The sequence below is a fragment of the Vicugna pacos genome, chromosome 30 (assembly GCF_048564905.1).
Source record: "Vicugna pacos chromosome 30, VicPac4, whole genome shotgun sequence".
In the NCBI taxonomy this organism is placed as follows: Eukaryota; Metazoa; Chordata; class Mammalia; order Artiodactyla; family Camelidae; genus Vicugna; species Vicugna pacos.
In genome coordinates this window covers 15,127,501-15,150,630 of record NC_133016.1, presented here as the reverse complement: position 1 = coordinate 15,150,630, position 23,130 = coordinate 15,127,501, and the positions used below count along the sequence as shown (strand labels likewise).

The following is a 23,130-nucleotide window of genomic DNA, read 5'->3' as shown; positions in this document are numbered from 1 at the left end:
CTACCCTATGTCTGTCTTGTTCGGAGTGATATTTCTGCACGTGACTTGGAGTAAACATTTCAAGCTTCTTACTACCATTTGAGTGAAGGAGTTAGGAAAAGAACATTAAAATATTTTCTGGAACAACCAAAATCACTTTTCCCTAAATAGAAAAGATGCAATCTACCAACTCCCTATAATTTCAAACTGATAAGCTCAGGTGACAGCGCTGCTCCAAAGAACAGATACAGGATTCTGTCCAAGTGCATATCAGTGACTCGCCTTCCGTGGGAGAAGCCTGAAGCAAGCTCTGGCTTTTTTGGTTTCCTAAATTCCTGTGTGTTCTGATCCTCTACTTAAAGCCAGATGCCGAGGAAAGAGATAACAAGAAGAGAGGATACGAGGGCATAAGGACTCTGCAATTGTCCCAGGTAAGGCTTAGCGTCCCTCACGTTAGCTCTCTTGAGTGCAGCGTGGGAGAGAGAAAGCAAACTTCCACTGCTCGTAAGGCCTCAGAACTCAGCAGTGAAAAAGAGCAGGGGCTGAGGTCCTGATCCGAGGAGTGTATGGCGGGGCTGCCAGGGCTCCCACCACAACACCAAGACAGGGAACTGTTCGTCTTCATGAGGTTTTTACCTGCGGTGCTCAAGCGCTTTGACTTAACAGGCAGCATCGATTTTAGGACCTGTTTCTTAATAAGGGTGCTTCTCTTCTCTTACTCTCCAGTCACACCAGAGAGGGCCAGACCAGTATGACTGTTCCTAAGGTGATCTGTGGTCTTTTCTAAAATAGTCTGACGTGAACCCACTGGGTCAGAAAACGCTCAGATTTGCATTTCCTTGAAATGTGGTGCTATTTTTGAGCTTCAGATTGAAAAAAAATTTTTAAACTGCAAGTAATTAAATGTAGAGGAGCACACCAAAGGTGGCTCGTACTTAGGCACATAGTAAACTGCTTTGCCATTGAACTTGGAGGCTAATTTTAGGAGTGGGGAAGCCAAGCCACGCTTTGTGTTTGTTCAGTGTCTCATACTATTTTTTCAAATGTCATGGGCTCAGCAAAACCCGAAACACATTTTCTCAGCACTTCGCTCTATTTTTCAACCCATATGTATTCCGAGAGCAGTTTAATTCATATGTTTCTGATTTATTTACATGCAAGTCATCAGAATGTTGTTTTGTACGAACTATTTGATGTCCAGGAAGCCTGCTCAGCCTTGCCTTTGAGGTTTTTTTTCTTTAGGATCAGGAAGCCATGATTTGCAAATAGTTTTAAAAGAAAAGGAAAGAAAAGAAAAAAGCTCATGAGAGCCTCCAATATTTTTCCTCACAAAGGTCCAAGTTTTGTTCAAAAGGTAGATGGCGTAAAGTCTGAGTACAATTCTTACAGTCTGCCGACTTTCTATTTCCCAGGTCCTAATTGACATTGCCCTTCTCGACGGTGGTAATGCCTTCCTTCCTGGTGGACATAAAAGTGCAAACTTGCAATGCATGAATAAGAATAGACCCTAAAGAGAGGCGATGAGCTCTTCAAAGATTAAGTGAACGCCTTCTGGAACATGGTATCTGGGGCAGGGGAGGGGGCCTTGGCATCTACAGAGAGAAAGCCGTTATCATCTTTCCAGGAGAGTCCTGAGAAAATGAGCACCAGTTTTCACCCCACCAGGGACTTCACAGGCAATTCTTCCCTCAATTTGTTAAAGTCACTCTGATTCAAGGGTGATCTGATAGTTGTTTGCATATATTTAAAAAACAACATAATATCATTTTATAAAGATTTCTCCCTTTGTAAGTGACTGCAAACTAAAAAAACTAAAAAAAAAATAGCAATTTTTAGGACTTGCAAGGAGCAAGTGAATTCGAGAGATTGCTATATTCAGACTTTTGACAAAGCAGGGTTTTCTTTTTCCTTAATATAGACTAAGGCACCATATATTAAGCACATGGAGGAGGGCTTCTATCTTTTAGCATCACTGGTGTCTACATAAATTCAATCATTTAAAAAGATACTAGAGCAGGTGGTAATATTTCAGAAGACTGAATCAGATTTTAATAGCAGTGGATTTTTTAAAAAAAGAAATTGTCTATTAAAAAAAAGTTGCCTCTTCGGCAAATGTTCCTAAATTTTCAGTCCCCAGAGCAAATCGATGCAAGAAGCACAGAGCTGGTCTCTAACACGGTCACCTGCCTCTGCAGCATGTCTCTAAAATATAACCCCACATTTCCCATCAGACCCTTTGTCCTCTGTTGCGGGGATCGATTAGAAATGTTGGTTAATCTGAGCTGGGACTGAAAGCCTTCCCTACCTACGCCACCTTTCAAAACTGAGATATCTCTCTTCCCAAAAACTCTTTTCCGTTTTCCCGTTTCAAAATCAGAATGGCATTAGGGCTGAGAAGATTCAAAAAAGTCTTCTCAGATCAAGTATCTCTCCAGCACAGCTGCTGTTAAGTGGCCCAACATGTTCTAAGACAGGCTCACAGCCCATACACTACACTATTTTGCTATGAGTTCTCAAGTCTACATATTTCAGGAAAGCAATATATATATATATATATATATATATATATATATATATATATGTATTTAAATCACCAAATTTGGCTTCTCAATACATCCCTCTTCAAAAGCAGCTAATATGGCATGAGCAGCAAGCAGAAATGTTAAGTCTTAAGCTGTCAAGCTGAATGCTGATATAAGGTTATAATAAGTGTCCATTAAATACAGTCAAATCAGTAAATAGCCACGAGTAAAATATGTGACTAGAGCAACTCAATTAACCACTAGTTACTATGAATTCAAACACAGCTCAGAGCACAAAATTTTGTTCAATTAGAGGAAGATTATCAAATAGCAAAATAAAATCATTATCAAGACTATGAAAAAAAGGACACAATTATTTAGCAAGCCAATTTGTATATTATAAGGAGAAAGCTTGGGTAAGGGGAAAAAGCAGCCTTAGGCACGTATCTTAAGACACAGTCAATACCATTGCAAAAAATATGGTCAGTTTTCTCTACAGAGTCTAACATACAGACACCTCCCTACAATTTAAGTCAACAATTTACATTTTCAGTTTTTACTACCCTTGAATAAAGATCAGTTCTAGTGGAGAAATAAATATGGAGAAGTGTGTCAAGTACTGTAATTAGGTTTCAATAGCTGGCCTTCAGAACTAATCACTCAGCTCACATTTAAAAAATCTGGGGGGAGGACATGTTTTTATTTTATGGTCCTGGGTTGTTGGTTTTCAGTTTAAAAAGCAGGAAGACGTTATTAGAAACACGCACTCGTGAGACGCCACATTATCTTTTTAAAATATATAAATTCCTAATTGTGCGTAGTATTTCGAAATGCAATAGCTGAAGTGAAAAAGTCACAGCCTCGCGGACTACCCATCTGCAGAACAGATTACAAGGCATGTGAATTTGAGAGCATTATAGAAAAATGTTCCTTGGAAAGAAAACATTTTCATGGGTAGCATTAAAAGTGTCTCTAATGTTCTTTCCCCCTCTTTGCCTCCCTGTTCCCCCGACACTAGACCTTCCCTTGGCAAACTCACAGATGCAACCCCTGCTGTGCAGCCGTAATGAGGAGCCTCTCCCCGGGTACCCCCCACCGTCACAAATTTAGTAAGAGAGAAGTCACTGTGTATGGGAGAGCTGGGTCTCAAACTCTCCCTTCTGAAGGGAAGTAGTGCTCATAGCGACAGACATACCCCAACTTGCCCTTCCATTGCCTGGCCTGAGATGTACGGGAAGATGGGACCTCAAAAGAGTTCGTGGCCCTAAAGGGCACATGCTCAAACAAATTCAGAGATGTCCTAGATGAAACACACACACATACACATTAATCTCTATCACTGCCATTTTTCAGCGTCATTTCAATTTTTAACAACCCGAACTAATAGCCATTTGGAAACATGTCCTGAGTTTCTGGAGAGAACTCACTTCCCACCACCCACTTGTTTTTGAACTTTACTGTAATTCTGATCACCTTGATGGACGGACTTGCTCCGGGATTTTAACAGAGGGCTGGGCAATTCTTCCGTTTGTTTTAATTGCAGGTCCTTAATGCGGGCCACATGTTTCTGGCAGGGCCGTGGAAGCACAGACGAGGCAGGGGCCAGGAATGCAGAGTGGTAGGGAGCTGGGAGGGGGGGAGCGGGGAAAGTGGGGAGGGGCTGGATGATGAAAAGACCAGTTCCACAAGCGAAGCACATTAGCAACCCAGAGTGGAAAAGGCCGGAAGGAAAACCCACCCACCTCACCCCTGCGTTCATTCTATCAACCTGCAATTGCTGCGATCAAAACCATATGTCGGTTCTTCCAGATCTTTCTCACAGGACAAACATGCAAAGGGCCTCGGGCCTGGCGTTGCCATCAAATGGTAATTGATACCATATGAGCCACAAAATAGAAAAGCACATGCATAACAGCAACCTCTCCGGCTGCGCCCCCACCTCCCAGACCCCCGCTCGGCCCCTTGAGAGGGATGAAATTGCAGGTCTTGCCGGGCTGCTAAGTGCACTGTGCACCATGAAAAACAAGTGTATGCTGCCTCCAGTAACCACCTGTAAATCAGAGGGAAACGAGGGTCCGCCAGCCAAGAGCTGGGCCAGGAGAACAGGCTGAGGGGAAAGGTCACTCCGGGTTAATACAAGGTCATCGATCAGGGGGACGCCATGAGCACAGGTGTGAAGCAGATCACAGGCCCGCGCCCAGGGACCGACCTCCCGGCCCACGGCACATCCGGCCCGGAGCCGGCTGGTTCCCGCTCCGCCACAGCTGCCTTCCTCTCCCCCTGCAAGTCAGATAGTGGGAAAGGGAAAACCACTCCCCAGTTACGAGGCAATTAGAAGAAATCTGCCCGGCTCCTTTTCTGAAGCTCTTGTTTGCGTCCCATTGTTCTCATGGAAGGAAAAAAAAAAATCCAGAAAACCTGCTGAGCTGGAGGTCCTGGCAATTGCTGGCCGCCTGGAATACAGTAGGTAAAACACGTCTCTTATTTCCACCGACGCTGACAGAGCGGCAAGGAGCGGACGGCTCTCGCCTCCGCGTGTATGTATTTTCTTATTAACTCGATCGGGCAGAAATTTGCAGAGATTTGTTTGGATTTAGAAGTCACAACAGAATGTCAGCTTCACAAACCGAGGCTCATTCTGCGGTGCAACGTACAGCCCTGGACCCGACCAGTCACCGCACTCAGCTGTTTGTTCCAATTCCTCCAGCAGCCGCTTCTGAACAAACAACTAACTTATTCTAAACACACGCACTGGGTCTCATTTTCCTTCCTTCTGCCTATCCCATTATATGTGATATTTTAGTCTTATAGATCTTATGAAGTTTAAATATTTTCCAGATGGGGACTGGGGAACACAGAACCCTGTAAACACTCTACGTTATAAAAAGGACCAACTGAACACTTTGAAACAGAAGAGGAAGATGACAGAACAGACTTCTTTTGCGAGCAGTAACCTTGTAAGCCAACGCCGCAAACTGTAAAAAAAAGGGGCATAGCTATTAATTCCCTTTTTCTTCCCCCAAATTCTCAAAGACTGGCTGATTCATCCTCATTTAGGTCGTGTCTATTTATAGCTTTTCTAATTAAAACATTTCCCCCCAAAAGATGATTTAAGCTCCCTTTACAATTCAATGCATCTCAACGGTAAGAAAGGAAAACCCTGGATTGTATCCTAATGATAAATTCCACTGTCCCAGAGGGAAAATAAATCAGGCCTATCAATTCCATCCGTTTGCCCAGACTCTCAGCAGAACTCTCTTCCTCCTCCAAGGGTGGCCACCAAAGCCCTGAAGGAAGGTGGCATTTTCCAAGGACCCTCAGCCCAGAGGCGATCCAGGAACATTCATAATGACACTCAGCACCGATCCAAGAGAAGAGGCAGTGAATCAATGAAGGGAGGAAAGTAACAAGGGCAGCAAATTAAAATGAAAGTTCTGGTGAGTGGTGGGGGAAGGAGGAGGCAGGGCAAAGCAAGTGGGCAGCATTCAAGCCAAAGCAGCACAGGAGGGCTGGGCAGGCTGTCAGATCAGGCAGGCTCAGGAAACCCACTTTGGGGAGACTCTGACCTTACCTCTGCTTTCCCTTGGAGGTCCAGTCAACATAACCCTGTCTCTGAGCATCTGCATTGTTTAAATTTCATCCTGTGGTGTTGTTTGCTGATTGGTCAGACATGGCTGACAGCATCAGAACTGCAATCTGACAGACAAGGAGCAAGCAGGACCACAGCACCGAATCCCTGCGAGGAGGGAGCCGGGGCACTTCATGCTGGATACAGGGGAGTCAGACCAGCAGATGTCTGCTGTGAGGCCTGGGGGTGGGAGGGCCCAGGATGAGCTTGGGAGGTGGGACAGCCCAGCCACCCAAATGACCAAGCACAAGGCTTTCCCGGGATGGAGCTGCATCTGGACCCCGTTTAGCAGCTTTCCACTGACCACTCCCAGTTCCCGTTACCTCCCGGGAATACAGCAGGCTGTTCTCCTCGAAAGCCTTCTCTACAGAATGAAAGTGGTGGGGTTTCCGGTGTGGGATACAGTCGCTGTCCTTTCCTTTATTTATTTTTCAACATTTGTGACATTTCCCAGAGCATACAGAGGGTCCCAAAGAGAGGCTGGCCGACAAACGCATCCCGTCTAGATTTTTGCCGTGGAGGGGGGTGGCCTCCCATGCAATGGAATTCTTTACGTATCTGAGAGCAGTAAAGCAAAGAAGGGGAGGGAGAGACAGAGGTGAAGGTGTTGAGAAGTGGGAAGAGGAATAACTGCTGGGGGAAAATGGAACAGAGAGAAAAGAAAGAAGATAGTTTGGAAATGGGACAGGAGTGAGGAACCACCACCACCACTGGGCCAGAGTACAGGTCTTCATAATGACCCAAGTACCTTTTTCTTTCCAGGCCAGCAGGAGCCTCTGAAAGCAACAGTGGCTGGCCACGCAGATCACCCTCTACTCTCCCAACCCTGCTCCTAGAACAGACACACACACACACACACACACACACACACACACACACACACACACACCTCTGAACCAGTCTACTGGCCAACCAGGACAACCAAACTTACCTACTACTATAAATGTAGGGTCACTCTCCCTCATGAAAATTGACCAGTAGGGTTTTCACATCCAATTAAGGGTCAATTTGAACACTTGCCTTCCTGTCCCCACTACCCAGAATCATGACTATACAACCTGGGGGAAAAATTAGTAGAATTTCAGAATCCAAATGGAATTCCCCAATGCTCTGCAAACAACATTCCTTGTAAACTTCCTTTTCGCCGGCATTTTGTTTTAGTAGACTTGGGGGGAAATCATCATGCTTTCCATAATAATCACAGAAGGAGAAAAGATAAAAGGTAAAGTGAGGATACCACAGAATGATTTTAAAAAGATGGATAAAAGAGGCAGGAAGTCAGGGTAACATAAGGGTCTCAGAGATTAGGTTATTAAAATTCACTTAGGTGAACAAAGAAAAGGAATATGATGCTTTGGGTGAGGGGAAGGAAAAGGTTAAGACAACATGACAATCAAGACTTCATAAAAATTAATCCTTAAAAAACATCATCTCTGATCTCCCATCAATTTGGAATAGGAAAATGGCAGAACAGGGTAAAATAAATCCATCTGGCTTACAACTGAACAAAAACTCCCCCACGATCTTCACCTCCAAAAAAGACAAGAAAGAGACGCTGCATTTGGAAAACACAGTCACACAGCGCTAATTTTTGAAATCGAGCTAGAAAGACACAGCACTGAAATCTGAAGCGACAAGGAGAGGGAATCAACCTAAAGGAACTCTATATGCAAATGAGAGCCACCAGGCAGGAAGAGAAGTGAATGGAGGGAAAACTAGATGGCTGATGTGAATGGAGGAAGCTCTGGATAGAAAAAGAAGCCCAGGGAGAAAGAGGTGGCCAGAGGGTCTGGATTTCATTCAGAGAAGAAATAATGTATCAAACACACTAGACAAGGATGCAGAAATGACGGAACAAGAGAAAACAGGAAAGTGATATAAGGGCAAAAGGTATAAAGATGATGCAAGAGAAATTAGGAAAATAGAATACAGTTTGCTTGAAGCAGAAGGAAAGTGCCTTAGGATTTACAGAAAGACAAGAACAGTTATTGCCAAAAAAATTCCATTAAAACAACCATCACACGCTGAGAAGACTATGTGAAAAAATGTCATGCATTTTTCTGAATCCACTTTCGAACTTTAAAACATTTCCCTAATTTCCAGGACCTGTTTGCAACTGCATGAGACAACAATAAAACTATTACACAAGGGTCATACTTTCTCCACAATTCCGTGTCAGAAATGAACCTCAGCCATGCAAACGATCGTTTTGTGACACTTTTTCATGATCTGTGACATTCAAGGCACCTGTTCGCTTAAAGGAATTTTCCTGCCAGCACTCCGCCAGAGACCAAAGGAAATCTTATGCTCTTCATTCAAAATGCTGAAGTTACCCTGGAATCCAGGAACTGAGTATTTTAAAGATCAGTCAAGAAACTGTCACTGGAGAAGGCAGCATTTCCGGCGTTAGTGTGAGCAGCTCTTCGGGCTCCTGGCCTGGTTTTTTAACTCAACAGAGGTTCAAATTGGTTTCACCGATAAACTGATAATTGCATATTTGGTGGAAACCTCTACAGCTCCGTAAAGAAGGAAGACAGCCATGTCAGGTGCGGAGACACAATAAAAAACAATAAGGAAAGAAAATGTTTGCTTTTTATGTCAACTGAGATGTCAGTACCCATTAATAAATCTATCTGCTAAATCTACTCTTATTCATGTGGGACATCACCAATTTAAAGTAAAATAAATTATCTTTAATTAAATGAAATTGTCGTCTTCCTCCCACTCTCATCCCCCAATTATTACATTCTAATCAGCCCTTCAGGGAGAATGCTGAAAGGCACATTGACTCTAAACAATTTCTCTTTCTGTCAAGTGATACATTTTTTATCTTAATTATTGTTTATAACTGTAATTTCTGGATATAAGTAGTGAAAACTACAAAAATGCTGTCATTGGTGGGGGAAAACACTGTAAGGTCATTTCCAAAATTTCCTTGCACCTTTTCCTCTGTGAAAATTGCAGAGCTTAAAAGAAGCCATTCCAGGCTAAGCAAATGCTCCTAATCCATTACTTTTATTTCCAGCACAAAAGTGCCAGTTTTAATTAATACTTTAAAATGAATAGTACTAACTGAATGCCAGCTATGGTGTTTTTAGGTTGTGAGGCTCTCAACAATGGGGATGACTGAATGCTATCGAATTATGTTTTGATGAGAACAGCACACACAAGTTAAATATGAAGACATGCAAAGGCATAAAAGGAAGAGGCTGGTCTACTTAGAAATATCGGTGATGCCCTCTGCCCCAATTCCTGGCTCCCCCACATCCCTCTTTTCTTTCTTTTTTTTCAACATCACCCAAATTCTTCAAAAAGCGATGCGTGTTTTACACTAGCGATTGGTCTGAAAGCCATTGCATCTTCAGCCCTCACTGATGCGATCATGCTCTCCAAAAGAAAAGGCGAAATCAACAGGTGAGTTAAGCGTGTCTCCCCACCACTTCCCAAGAGGGATAAAGAATGAATTTGGGGGCGACTGGGGTAAACCTACACAGATATGTTGTCACGGAGCCTGTCCCATCTTTCTCCCAAGCCCCAGCTTGGTTTTTGTCTGTTTGTTTCACTTTTCATTATAACTGTGGACTCTGTGAGGGCAAGAGTTTTCTTTTAGCCTTCTATGTAACAACAAAATTAACCACTGAAATTGGGAAATTTATCTTCTGTCTAGAATACATAGGTGGGGGTACTGACTGTTTTCTGACTATTTAGTGTTACTTTTAAAAATGTATTTTTTTTTTCAGGGTGTAGTACTGTTTTCATTTAACATGCCTTTGAATCACCGCCTACAGAAGTAAAAAAAGAAACCACAGTTATACAAGCCTGCTGACTTTCTTATAAAAGAACCAGTTTCAAACTTGTTTATACTACTGATTCCAAATGAATTCAAGATGGTGGCTAGTTAAAGAAAGAGAACTCATGCCAGGGAGTTTGATCAAAGAACTTCAATTCAGCAATGTTCAGTTTTAATTGACCACTAATTAAGCTACATTAGTCCAAGAAAGGTCTGTATCACTTTGAGTAATAAAGAAAAGAATTAATTTAACCCTGTGTCAGTCAGCTTTAGTAAATTCATCTGAAAGCAACTTCTCAAACGACAAGCATGAAAGAGGTGTTTAGTATTAAATGCCAAAAGTGGTCTACAGAATTCAGAGAAGACCAGGGACTCAGTTTTCTAGTGCATTTGTTACTTCGCGAGTGATGTCACCTTGCAGGTATAATTATCTTCATTACAGATACAAAGATGTCAGCCTCACTCCCTGGGTTGCAAAGGGTTGCTTTAAAATTGGATTCCAAACATGGCATCCTACCAGCCACAGTTTTAACTTTCCTGTATTCTAGACAAAAATAGAGTGGATTTGCAAAATCATGAGAATTTTCAAAGGCTTGGAACTCTCCTTCTGGGAAAAGTGAGTTGAAGACTTGGTGTGGGGGGGAGGAACAACTGCAATAACACCACCAAAAAAGCTCATTATAACTAGGGACCACAAGTTACGACAACATGACAGCAGCATTTAAAAGTCCATGTGTTAAAATAGTTCACTTCTGCAAATCCAGTTGCAAAATTTTTATTTTGTCACACACTGCCCATCAAAAAATTTTATGCCTGCAATTTTGATTTTAAAAAATCTCAGGAAGGAAAATAATAATAATAACACAGCAAAGACAGCAAAAACCTCATTTTAGGGTTTAACATCAAAATGTAAGAAATAGGAATACACCACTTTACAACTTGGCGTTTATGACTTTTAAAGTCCTTCACATTAACTCAGAGGTGAATTCCCTATGGCCTTATGGCAAATATAAAAAAGTAAAGTATGCTTACATTTTAAAAATAAACCGAAATGTCAGTGGTACGTTGGCTTCTATTTATCATAATAACCCCCATCCTCCATGGCTGTGAGAACAGCACTGAATGCAGTAAGGGCCAAACATTCTTGAAGACGGATATCCCTGTGGCCTCAACACACATTATATTTTGTCTTAATGATTTCGGCAACCAACTACTGCATTTTCTACAATAGAATTTAATGAATAACATTTTTCTACATCCTGCCAATACTCATTAAAATGCACTTGTTTGTGAAATGCAATAGCTAGCTCTATGAAACCAAAATATTAATGCAAATTGGAATTTCTAAGTTTAAAGCAGTATTTGCATAACAGGAACTAAACATGGAACGAGCTGAAAGAGTGCACAGAACACAAATCTCTCTTAACACCATGATTATTGCCAAAAGAAATGATGGCTTGCATATTACCATTAGAAGTTCAAGGACAAAGCACCTGCCAGGATGTGCCACTTTGGGCTCCTGGTGTGTCCAACAAAAGGATGACTGGAAAAATCTGCAATCATCTCATCTATTAAGATAGTGTAGGTACACAGCACAGACACACTCATTCCCTGTGCGTAACAATACCCTAGGGCTAGCCCATTCATCCACTGCCATGCATAGACATAATTGAAGAATAATCGATACAATTTTGAGTGTGTTCAGATGAATGAAGACGGTCACCAGCACCATCAACCTTCACCAGGCACGAGTCTCCAACTTAATGATGCGTGGAATGAAAAGATATGTATTTTCATTCATTCATTCATTCTCCAAAAAAATGTCCTATGAGGCTACGCTGGATAGGAGGGCACCTTGAGAAACATGACATTACAAAAAGTTTCAATAGTGATTGGTTCATTCAAGAAATATTATTTGAACACCTCCACATGCATATTGTTGGTCTAATCTTTAAAGGGAAGATAAAGAGTAAAAATTTACCCTCTAAATGCTTGAAAGCTTCTGGGGAAATGAGATTTCAAAATTATGCAGTCAGGTTAGGGACTAAACGAGTGATAAAGACAAGACATGTAGACTTTTTCTCCCCTTATGAAGATATATTTGGAGTATAAGAGTAAACACATATTGCTTTTCTCTTAATAAAATTCTACTGTGTACTAGAATGGCCAGAGCAAAGGTAAGAGCTCTCAAAATTCCATGGAGGCCAGCACCTGGGGAGAGTCCTACCTGAGTCTTGCCTAACTGCACATGTACGTGTAGGCTCAGGCACTCGTGGTGCATGTGTGACTTGTTCATTTTGCTGTACAAACACTTCTTGGCTGCCCACAATATGCTAACAAGTGTATTAAGATGCACTAAGACACAGACCCTCTCTTGGAGAATCTCTTATTCAGAGGAAGGCGATTCAGGGTTCCCATTGTGTGCAGATGGACAATGGGCTGTATTCTTTGAACAGTTTCTCTTCATCAAGCTTTACATTTAATATAAAAAAGAGACGAATGCAGATGAGCTATGCATTCACTAAAATGCTAGGTAGCATTAAAATATCCATTCTTACCTTAGATGTTGGAATATAAAGCTACAAAAATTAAAAAATATATTGAAATATACAGAAGTGACTCTAGTTCTGTTACAATCCATATAATCTTGAGCAAGTGATTTAACCCTATAACATGACCCCTCCCCAGACCAGCACTGTCCAACAGAACCTCCTTCGATGATGTAAACGTTCAACATATGAGCTGTCCCATCCAGTAGCCACTGATCACGAGACTTCTGAGCACATAAAGTGTGGCTAGTGTGACTGAGGAACTGAATTTTTTGAATTTCATGTCATTTTCACTAATTTCCATTTAACGTCAATAGCCACATGTGGCAAGTGGCTGCCTCAGTGGACAGCTGAGCTTTATCTACACTGTGAAATGGGTTAACAATATTTGGACCACCTGTCTTACTACAGTGCAGGAAGCATTAAATTAGAAGGTGTTTAAGAGCATATTCAGAAAGAACTGAGGCTTGCAGGTGTATTTTATTGAACAATGATTATTACTACAATAAAATATTTACCACAAATTTTATTTTAGCTGTAAACCATTTTCCTAATAATCAAAGAAACTCACAGTAAGATTGATTTTTAGACTGCATACACATCTGGCAAATACCACACAAGCAAGCTCCCCTGAATGAAATCTTAAAAGTGATGTATAAGCAAGTTATTATTTTAAGGTTATTTAGAGAATGATACTGGAACAGATGATAATTATTGAGAGTCCAACACAGATAATCAACGATCGATCAAAAATAAAAGTAAGGTCCATGCTTCCCAGAGAGCTCTGACTTATAGTAAATTTGCAGTTCAAAAAAGTATTTACCATCTCCCAGAAACAGAAATACCCAAATCAATGAAGTGATCATCAAAAATGGTCACCTTTATTTCTTGCCTGGCACACACATCAATGTATTTACACATCTTTTTCTCCATTACTCACTGTGAGTACTGATAGCTCTGAACAGCAAAAGGTAGAAAGCGAATAAAAATTAATGTCAACTTAGGGCCATCCTGTAAGGTGGCTTCAGCTGTGATAGACACAGTAAAACCCAAAGGCATCGATGTGATTTTACTAGAACCCTGTTGCACTAAGCTTCAGAGAAACAGGAAGATTCTCAGGACAGAATCTGAGGATGCTTGTGAGGTGGAATTGAAACATCACAGCTGGTGGGCTGAGCAATAATTGAAAGCACATCCAAAGACAGGCTTCAGATCAGAGCTGCCATTTCTACTTCCATGGAACCTCAGAGAACCTTGTATGGCATGGGGAGGAAATTGAAGAGTGGCAGTAGTCACTGTCAGACTTGGCAGCTCTTTCCGAACCTTGGCATCTAAGACGTGAGGTGTGCTTCTGGGTTCCACAAGTTGGCAGGTGTAAGACTCAGCCACCAGATACCGCCACCTTCCTCCACAGGGTGTTAGGGAAGGCAATCAAGGTTTTAAAATCACTTCCAAATCACTGCCGAGAATTACCCAAAATTGATGGAAGCACAGTAGTGGCAGGAAGAGAGGTCCCCAGTTGCGGGTGGAGGAAGAAGCTGTGTTATTGGAAAAGCTGAAAAGAGTCTTGAATGTCTGGTTTTCATCTTTAATCTTTTCTTGATGCAGAGGACATAGTTAATGATGCAGACAATATCCTTAATGCCAAAAATACTCAACTTTAATTATTAATTAGTTTCTTTATGCTGACTTACTTCCTTTCTATGCCCAACAGGAAAAAAATTAATGGTGATAAACTTTTCCTTTAGAATAATTCCAATAAACCAACAGTCACACTAAGAGAGAATTCAGGATAGTTTGAAAGGTAAGATACAAATATACATATTTAACGTATGGAGAAATGTACATTATTGACTCAACATATTTGAACAGCTGCTTTGAAGCCATTCTAGTTGGTTTACAAATAACGTACTATATTTGCATCCCAAATAAAATCTCACATTTTCATGGTAAATGGTGGAAATGTCCAAACAATACTATATGTACTCTGCCAGAGAGAGAGACAGAGACTGACAGAGAGAGAGAGAGAGAGAGAGAGAGAGAGAGAGAGAGAGAGAGAGAGAGAGGATTGTTATGGGGAGAAAAGAAAAAAAGCAGAAAAAGAAGAAAAAAAGGAAAAGAAAAGAAAAAAGAAAAGAATGGGAAGCTACCATCACTTATAAGATGGCTCACCATGCCAGGAAATAATTACTAAGGTGCAGATATGCTACATCTAAAGCAGGACTTCTCAACCTCAGCAGAGGGAGGGGCTGCCAGGTGCACGAGAGGATGCTGAGCAGCAATGCAGACCTCCTCCCACTAAGTGCCAGACAGAAGCCCTCCACCCTATTCCTGCAGTTGTGACAATCACAAATATTTCGGATATTTTTGGACATCCCCTGGGGGGCACCACTGTTCTAAAGCTATCTATTCATAGTCAGTACATCAGGAACAAATAGCCCACTTTGATTTTCCTAAATCTTCACATAAACCATGGTCATCTCTAGGAATATCTTCCTTCAGCTAAACAAGAAAACGTTTATTTTCATAATCACTTAGGATGCGACACTTTGACCTTGTGACCTGGTGGTGCACATCAGTCCCAGCTTATTACTTTGAAACAGGTCATCTCTGTTCCTTCTAGAACTTGTGGAACCGTCTCTATTGTAATATGACTATGGGATGGGAAATGCTTACCATCTTCCACTAACTTATTCTAAACTATACACAATAATAAAAACAGTGCAGTATGTACATTTTTGATGAGTAAGCAAGTTGAGTAGTAAATAATTGGCATGATCTATTACTGTCTAGTTATGTAATCTATCCATCTATTCACCCATCCATCCGTACTTTCTCTGATCCAGCCGTACATTTATCATCATAAAAGCTGTCATGCTTTCAATTCCGATTGAGTTACACAGGTAAAAAGCCTAGGACCAGCCAAAGAGTTTAATCTACATAGCTCCCTATTGGTGATGCATCTGTGAAGGCACAATTATCTATCTATAAATAATTCCACATCAGGCCAGCTGTATGCTCGATACACCACACCATCTACGTCAAGATGTGAAACTGTCTCCATACCTAAACGTGCTTAAGTTTTGTTGGATCGGTTATATTGTTAAATCGGTGGTCTCTTGCCACATTCAAGATTCCATCAATGAACATTCCAAGAAGATGAGCATCAAAAGAGCTCAACTCAATGCAGGCAGCAAGTCAGGTTAAAATGCATCCGCAAAGGGAACCTTAAAAACGTACGACAGATTCCAAAAACAAGTGCTAGCCTACAACTACTTAGGCATGATTTGTTTCTCCTTGTTCATCTGTTTTTCTTTTTTTCATCATCTAAAAATGATGGAGGAAAAGAGCCATAAAACCAAAACTTCCTCCATAAGGAACAATTTAGTGTGGTTTTGCATTTCTCAATGTCATATCTGAGAGGTTAAAAAAAAAAAGTTTAGACGTTAGGATCTCATCATGGTTCATGTAAGGCATCCTTCTTGGGGCTAATGAAGGAAACTGAATCCTACAAGGTTTTATTAGCAAAACTGACACTGTAAAGTTGGGCCAAGAAGATCTGCTCTCACGTGAATTCTTTTGAAGGTAAATGCATTTAACAATCACACATCTATTTCCAGCAGTTTTTAGCTCATTCCCTGGAAGCATCCAAGAGGTTCGCTGCACTCTGCAACCTCTGAGAAGGAGGGTGACCAGATTCACATCAACATATCTAATTTTACAGTTACCTTATTTAAGTTTTTAATATGGCACAGGTCTTTTTCTCAGGTGTTAATAGAAAAATCAATTTTAAGTCATAACAGCTGTGAGCATTTTAAATATCACAGCTGTCATGAGTTGAAAATAACCAATTTGGGCACACATTTCTGCTGCAAATGTAACAAAATGAAAATATGATGGGATTTTATCTTTTACTCTCTCTGAAGCTGAATGCCTAATACAATAGGAGAGCAATAACTTACTTGCTTTAAAATAAAATCAGGCTCCCATTTCTCTGCTGACCCAGCCAACAGATGGCTTAAAAAAAAAAAACAGGAAAGAACAGAATTTTAAAGATATACTCCTATGGAACTAACTGTGAACATGTTTAATTATGGAAACAGTATTAACTCTGGAAAGACAGAGTTAAATAGTCGATGTAAAACTTGAGAGTTCATTTATGTAAACATTTTGCTCTGAAGCCAGGGGGGAGATTAAGTGGGATCCATGCTACACATTAAGTGTTATTAAAGTCTAGGAATTTAAATTATTACACAGGACAAAAATCTAAACTCATATGAATAGCGTTAACTAATATCTTCTAGGAAATAATGGTGTTTTAACCACTTCTTAACAAATTCAAACTATCTGCTGGATGGGATGAAATAAAGATACTTTTCCCCCTCAGTCCAAATCTAATGTCATTATATATTTCTAAGAACATAATAACATTCTTAAAGAACCTAAAAAAGGAAAAAAAAAGAATATTGTTTATTCTACCGGCTGCAGAAAGTTTAGGTTTGTCTGTGTGAAGTTAACTGCGGACAATGCACACTCGAGAAATTCTAGAATTATATTAGTCGGTGATCATTGCCACCTACGTGACATGGAGAAACAGGGCTCCAATGTTCGCAAAACGATAGCATACGATTAAGACCAGGAAGAACTACATGAAAGAAAAACGCACCTTTCAAACCAAAGCACTGACAACGTTAGATAACTTACGGTATTGTTTAATATACTAACTCCAAGTCAACCAACCTCCTGGCCAAAACCTAACCAGAAAAGAAAAACCTAAAGGATTTGCAGCCCTGATCTGCAACTCTCCCTAAATTAATTTGATAGGCCCCTCCTCTCCCGATTGTCCCTTATAGATTTACAGGCTCGAGTGGAAAAGTGGGCGCTGTTTATACCTAAACCACTTCTACTAAGAACTGATCTCGCCCGCCTGCTCTGCTCAGGGAGGCTTCCTGCAGCAGGTACAGGAGGGCCCTCACATCCCCTTTTATTTGCATATTAATTTCAAAGCTACACGAAAAACACTGTAGTCGTTTAATCACATCAACAGGCAAAAAGGCACTACAAAGTGAAACTAGTCTTGTTACACATTTATCCCAACCCCCACATAACACAAAGGAGGCCTAAGAAAGCAACATCCATCCTGCTCCTATGCTCTGGGCCTCCATTTCGGAATTGTCATAACAGGTGCAAAAATAATAATGTGCTGGGCAATCAACTTTTTCCCTCTGATTTGTCAGTTTAGCTTAATAATGCCATTAGGAATGTAAACATTTCTGCAATTTATATTTAAAAGTCAATAAAATAATGGGGTACCGAATTTATCCTTTTTAATTTTTTAAGTCATACATTTGATTATTTTAATCACGTCAGTACTTAACTGGATGGGGTTTAAATATGCATGTAACATCAATTTAATTTGTTTTATTCGTTAGAAAAGCTATTGAGAACTACAGCATCATTCTCCTACAAAAAAAAAAAAAAAGAAGAAGAAGAGCATACATTCTGAGGGAAAGAGAGCGTAGACACTTCTATTTTTTGCTTCTTTTCTTGGAGATGAGACTCCAGTGCCTTCCGAATGTCTTTCATTACGAGCATTTTAAAATGGTAACCAAAGAGGTGAGAATCCAAGACACGTTCACTAGATGGCTAAGGATAAAAACAAGGAGTGTTTCCAAACTGTGGATAAACTTTATTGGGGCTGCAGTAATAGGACTGTGGTTGGTAAATGCATCAACTATTTTTAAAATGGTGTGAGGGTTTTTCCCAACACAGCAATTCCCCCTTAAAGAGGATCATTACTGGTGCAGTCACTCAGGACTCTATAATTCTCACCCTTAGGTTGTGGAGGTGAAGGAGCCAAGTCAAATGTTAGCCTCCACTCTTAACATCCCCTATTCATTTTCAGATCAGCTACAATGGAAGCAGCTGGAATTCAACTTTCTCCACTCTGTCCTACCAATTACCTCAACGTGCCCTCTCTTCAGAGGAGTGTAATTTGGTCTCTAGGAGAGCCCAGCCCCAGGTCCCTGGAGGATGCCAAAGCCTGCACATTTTTCCGGTGGAGTCTGAAATTAGACCATCATCCATACTGCTTCCACCCTTCACTTCTCAGGTGTTTTAAACCCACTCTTTATCCCCATTTGAGGATGGATTGCCTTTAAATGGAGTAGTCTCCCAAATAAAGTGTTATCTGAATCACGTCCCTTTTAAATGACGTTTGAATAAAATGCCCTGATTAGCATGTGCAGATTTCTTTAAGAAATAAGGAAGAAGAATTTGAAGAAAACTAAGTATGGACTTGAAGCAACACGGAATTTCAAGACCAAAATATCAGAAACGTGAATTTTAAAATTCTAATCAGAATATGGTATTGTGACATAAATACATCTGTTAATAAAAGGTTGTCATTTGGAACCTAAGTCATAAATCTTCAGCACTGTAAAAAGGAAAGGCTCCCAAAGTTTAGGTGGACTAGTAGCTAATTCTCGAGCCATTTTCAAGCCCCAAACCTTAAGAACTATTCTTCAGAAGAATAAATCTGTTTTGCCTAACAAAATGTAGTCTGTATGCCTAAGATGACCTAGTAAATGTGCCAAATAGTTTATTACAGATTCTAAAATGTAAAAAAAAAAAAACAAAAAAAACCCCCAAAACCCTCCAACTAGTGAAGTTTTCTGAAAATTCCATGGATAACTTTTTAGCAGATCACTTCAGAGTTTAAAATATAACTGTTTTATAGAAGCATCTCTTTCAGTTTTGTGACTGTTTATCTGTGTTTCCTGAAACAGAGATAACGGCTTTATTTAGGACTATGATGATTTCCTAAATAGATTATAAATATTTTATAAATACACAGAGTTCCAAATCTTTTTTTTTCACTAATCAATAATGTTTACCGTGTGTAACTTTACCTTGTGTCACCTTAGGCTTCTTTTGAAGTCTTAAGGGCTAATTTAAACCCAAACATATACAAACTCTGAAAGGTTTACATCTAAAATTACCTTTAAATTGTACTGACTGTGAAAAATTAGCTTTGTGGTAACTCTGATGATATTAGAGGAAAATGGAAAACAGCCTCATAAATCTTCTGTGTGTCTGTCCTGGAATTCTCACTTACAGATATTTAAGTTTGATGTATACGGAGCAAATATTTCCTGAATGCATTTCCTCTTAAGATAAAAGTAAACCTGAATTCTAACAACTTTTAAAATTGCCACATCATATCTAACGCCTATACATTTTCATGAGATCAGACATTTAGATTTTTTTTCAAATGTGTCTCCTAAGGAGCAGGTTGCTGACGATATGTATGGCCTACATGGTGATTCTAAAGAAATGACACTAAAGCACTCTGGTTTTTTTTTGCCCTCAGAGGCATCACAGCAATAGAAGTTGCAAGCAGGCTTGGAAACACCCTCACGGTACATTCAGAATAATGAAATATGACAATGTCTAAAATCAAACGATGCTAAAGTTAAAAAATAAGTTGCAAGGACGAAATCACTAATTCTCAAGTAGCGGTGCTGCAATTTTATTTAAAAAAAAAAGCGCAAGACAAAATACAAATAGGGAGTGTAATGCAAACCACATTTATAGTGGAACAGGAAACAAACAATTCTTCAGCACAATTTCCTGTAGATCAGTTGGAAAGGTATTTAAAGACTGCACCAGCTATTAGATCTTTTTTCCTGGCCACTTTTCTCCCCAGCCCTCTTCCCTCCGTGTTCCAATGTCCTTCCTCCTCATTCTCCCTTGAAACAATGCCATCGCCTAGTGTTCTAAGGATGCTTATCAGTTATCAACACTATATTCAAAATGTTCAGACCCACCAGAAATTAGGGATTAAATAAAATTAACCAAGTAGGTAACTGATCCATCTTTTCTTCCTAAGAAATTAGCCCCAGAGAAATGTTCAAACTGGCATCTGTGAATCTCATGCAGGGATTTTGGAAATTTAATCAGAGGCAGAAGAGCAAGATGTAGCCACAATATCATGCTTATGCGTCTGGTGAATTCTTACCAGCTTAAACCTACAGAACAAAATCAACAGAATTTTCTCCTAAGCAATCAAGCACAGAAGAAAAAAAAATCATTGTCATTTTAAAATGAGCAAATTAAAATGCTTTATATTGTCAACAATACCAAAAAGTAAGCTCACTTAAAGGAAGTTTTCCCTGCATGTTTTTTTTCCTTTGATATGCTTTGTTTTCTTGAATCAGTGGGGAACTGAAAAATCGTATTAGTTTGAACCTAAGCAAATTTTTGCTCTGTAATAACAGCTAAACAATCATTTTAAAAGGTAATGCATTTATACCAGCTACTTTCATTTATAATCATGGTTCTGAAAATAGCAAGTATATGAAATAGCTTTCTAAAATACTAAATGGAATTTACAGAGTCGATAATACTATTGAAAACTTTAAAACCCAGCGCCTACCTGCATGAGGCTACCGGAACCAACTGTGAGGTTTGCAAAAAAAGGGCCATATGTAAAATGCCCTGGAAAATATTACTGCTCGTGCTATTTCAATATGAAGCTTTTTATGTTAGCACTCACTGTGGTATATCTGAAAAAAAGCTAAAGATTTCATATCCTAATTTTTAGCTTCAAAAAATTTAGGTAGCTGACTGAGATTTCTACTTATTCATTGGAAAACTTTCTTCTAAGAGTGCATTCCCAACTGTGAGATTTTGGAATTAAAATGTCCCCCTCCCCTTTTTTTTCCATCTTAAGCAAGGAATCACAAAATGATTTCATTGTTTTGGCCTTGATATCAGAAATAATCAACAACCATTTTCATCTCTCAACTTTATGGAGTTGAAAAGCTGAACACTCTGACCAACAGTCAGAATATAAACATGGAAAGCTCATTATCATTTACTTTCTGAGATTTGATGACTTGACAAATAACTATTTCAAAACAACTAGTTTGAAACACGGTTTGAAGCTTGTTAGTATAAAGCAAAAAGAGCAATTACAATAATTATAGGTTTCTCTATACGGTTTAACACATGCACATGCTGGCGAGCGATGATGATGTGATCTTAAATTACCATTAGGAGGAAATTTCGCCACTTTTGTTTTCAATTTCATTTGCCATAATTTCATCTTTGTGGAATTGCTTTATTTTTAGATATGTGGAATTTGACCAAATAATTACTTATTAAAATTCCTATCCAGTGAATAAGAATATATAAGCACTTATAAAAATCAAAATTTAGAGCTAGAGCTGTACTTATGGTGGACCAGGTAATGCCTGATACTCCTTACAGCCTCAGTGAGGGCAGACACAGCGATACAATTTGACAGACGCTTATATTCACGGCACCTAAAAACACTGTACTGATTTTCTCTGCCAAAAAACAGAAAGAAAGAAAGGAGGAAAGAAAGAAAGAAAGAAAACCCTCTCTTCCGTAGTTAAGTAGTAATGCTTTCAAATTTTTTACTGAGCAGAGAATGGGATTCATGTGTATTGAAACCTCTAATCCATAGAGAAAAGAGATCACACAATACATGTGGTCAAGTTCATTAAACTCTCACCTGAGGAGGGGCGGATTTTTAAAAAATACATTCTGGTTTATAGTCGAGATTTAGTCTTTGATAGCTTTTAGGGTTATGATTTTCTGTAGGTTTTGGCTTCACGAAGCTCACGGTTCAGGACAGGTCCAATATTTAACAGCAAGAAGGAAACAATTCGTTGTGGGCTCTGGTCATGGAAATACTTCATAACTGAAGGTAAGAGAAAATCCACATTTTCCTTTGTTTGTCCTAAAATATCATTGATTATAATATTTCCCTTGCTAGGAAGTTAGAGGAAAACTGATTTTACAAACCCAATACATAGCTGCCCATCCAAAGAGAAGAGATCATAACTGCTGTAATGCTTAATTGTCCTCTTCCCACAACCTAAAATCACAGTGTTTTGGAGTGATTTTACATTTTTCTTCTTTTGTTTATTCACAGGGAAAACCTGCTTCCTCTGGCCTCTCTCAGTTCAGAGAGTTCAAACTGAATTTAAACAAGTAATTGACTTGTCACTGGGGGAAAAAAAAGAAGGAATTCAGTGCTATGTTGTCTTCAGAGGGAAGCTTGGGTAACAAATAGCTAATCACACTTAACGCCAACAATTTAGGTTAAAACACACATGGGTCACCCGAGCCCAGACCCACAGAATGGCATGGATACTCAAACCCGAAACAACAAATGAAACTCAAGAAATGTAAAGTCTCTTTGCTAGGCATTTTGAACAATTAACGCATGGCATACACAATCTCCACAAGATGTCTGGCACCAAATCAAGAGCCGCTGAATGTAGAATTAGAGCCAGTACAATACACACTGTAGAATAAACAAAAATCTGCTTCTCCAGTGTATGCATGGAGGCAGTTTTTAAAAAATGGTATAGACTTGGCTCCATCCAAGGAACACGTCCACTGGACAACTGGACTTTGCTGTCTGTTTCCTAAAGCGACAATGAAGGACTGGTAAGCATCCGTGGTTTCAAATGCTTTCTGCTGGTGTTCCAAATGGCTATTTTTTCTAACTATAATGTATGTACTATTTGCCTCTTTCTAGTGTTTGAATCAATAGATATACACATCGCCAGATTTGTTTTTAATAAGCGCCTTAAAACAGTTCCTATAAATACATTTCCTGTGACA

At 39.7% G+C, this 23,130-nt stretch overlaps 1 protein-coding gene across 41 annotated transcripts in view; it reads right to left on the bottom strand.

Moving 5' to 3' along the window:
- The window catches only part of TCF4 (transcription factor 4), a 344,530-nt gene that overhangs the window by 71,606 nt on the left and 249,794 nt on the right, over positions 1-23,130 (bottom strand). The window contains exon 1 of one of the 41 annotated variants that reach the window (XM_072952185.1): positions 6,073-6,323. The exons of the other annotated variants lie outside the window; for them this stretch is intronic. The gene's annotated coding sequence lies outside the window, so the exon portion shown is untranslated. Of the gene's footprint in view, positions 1-6,072; positions 6,324-23,130 lie in introns of those variants that run through there. 41 annotated transcript variants of the gene reach the window in all.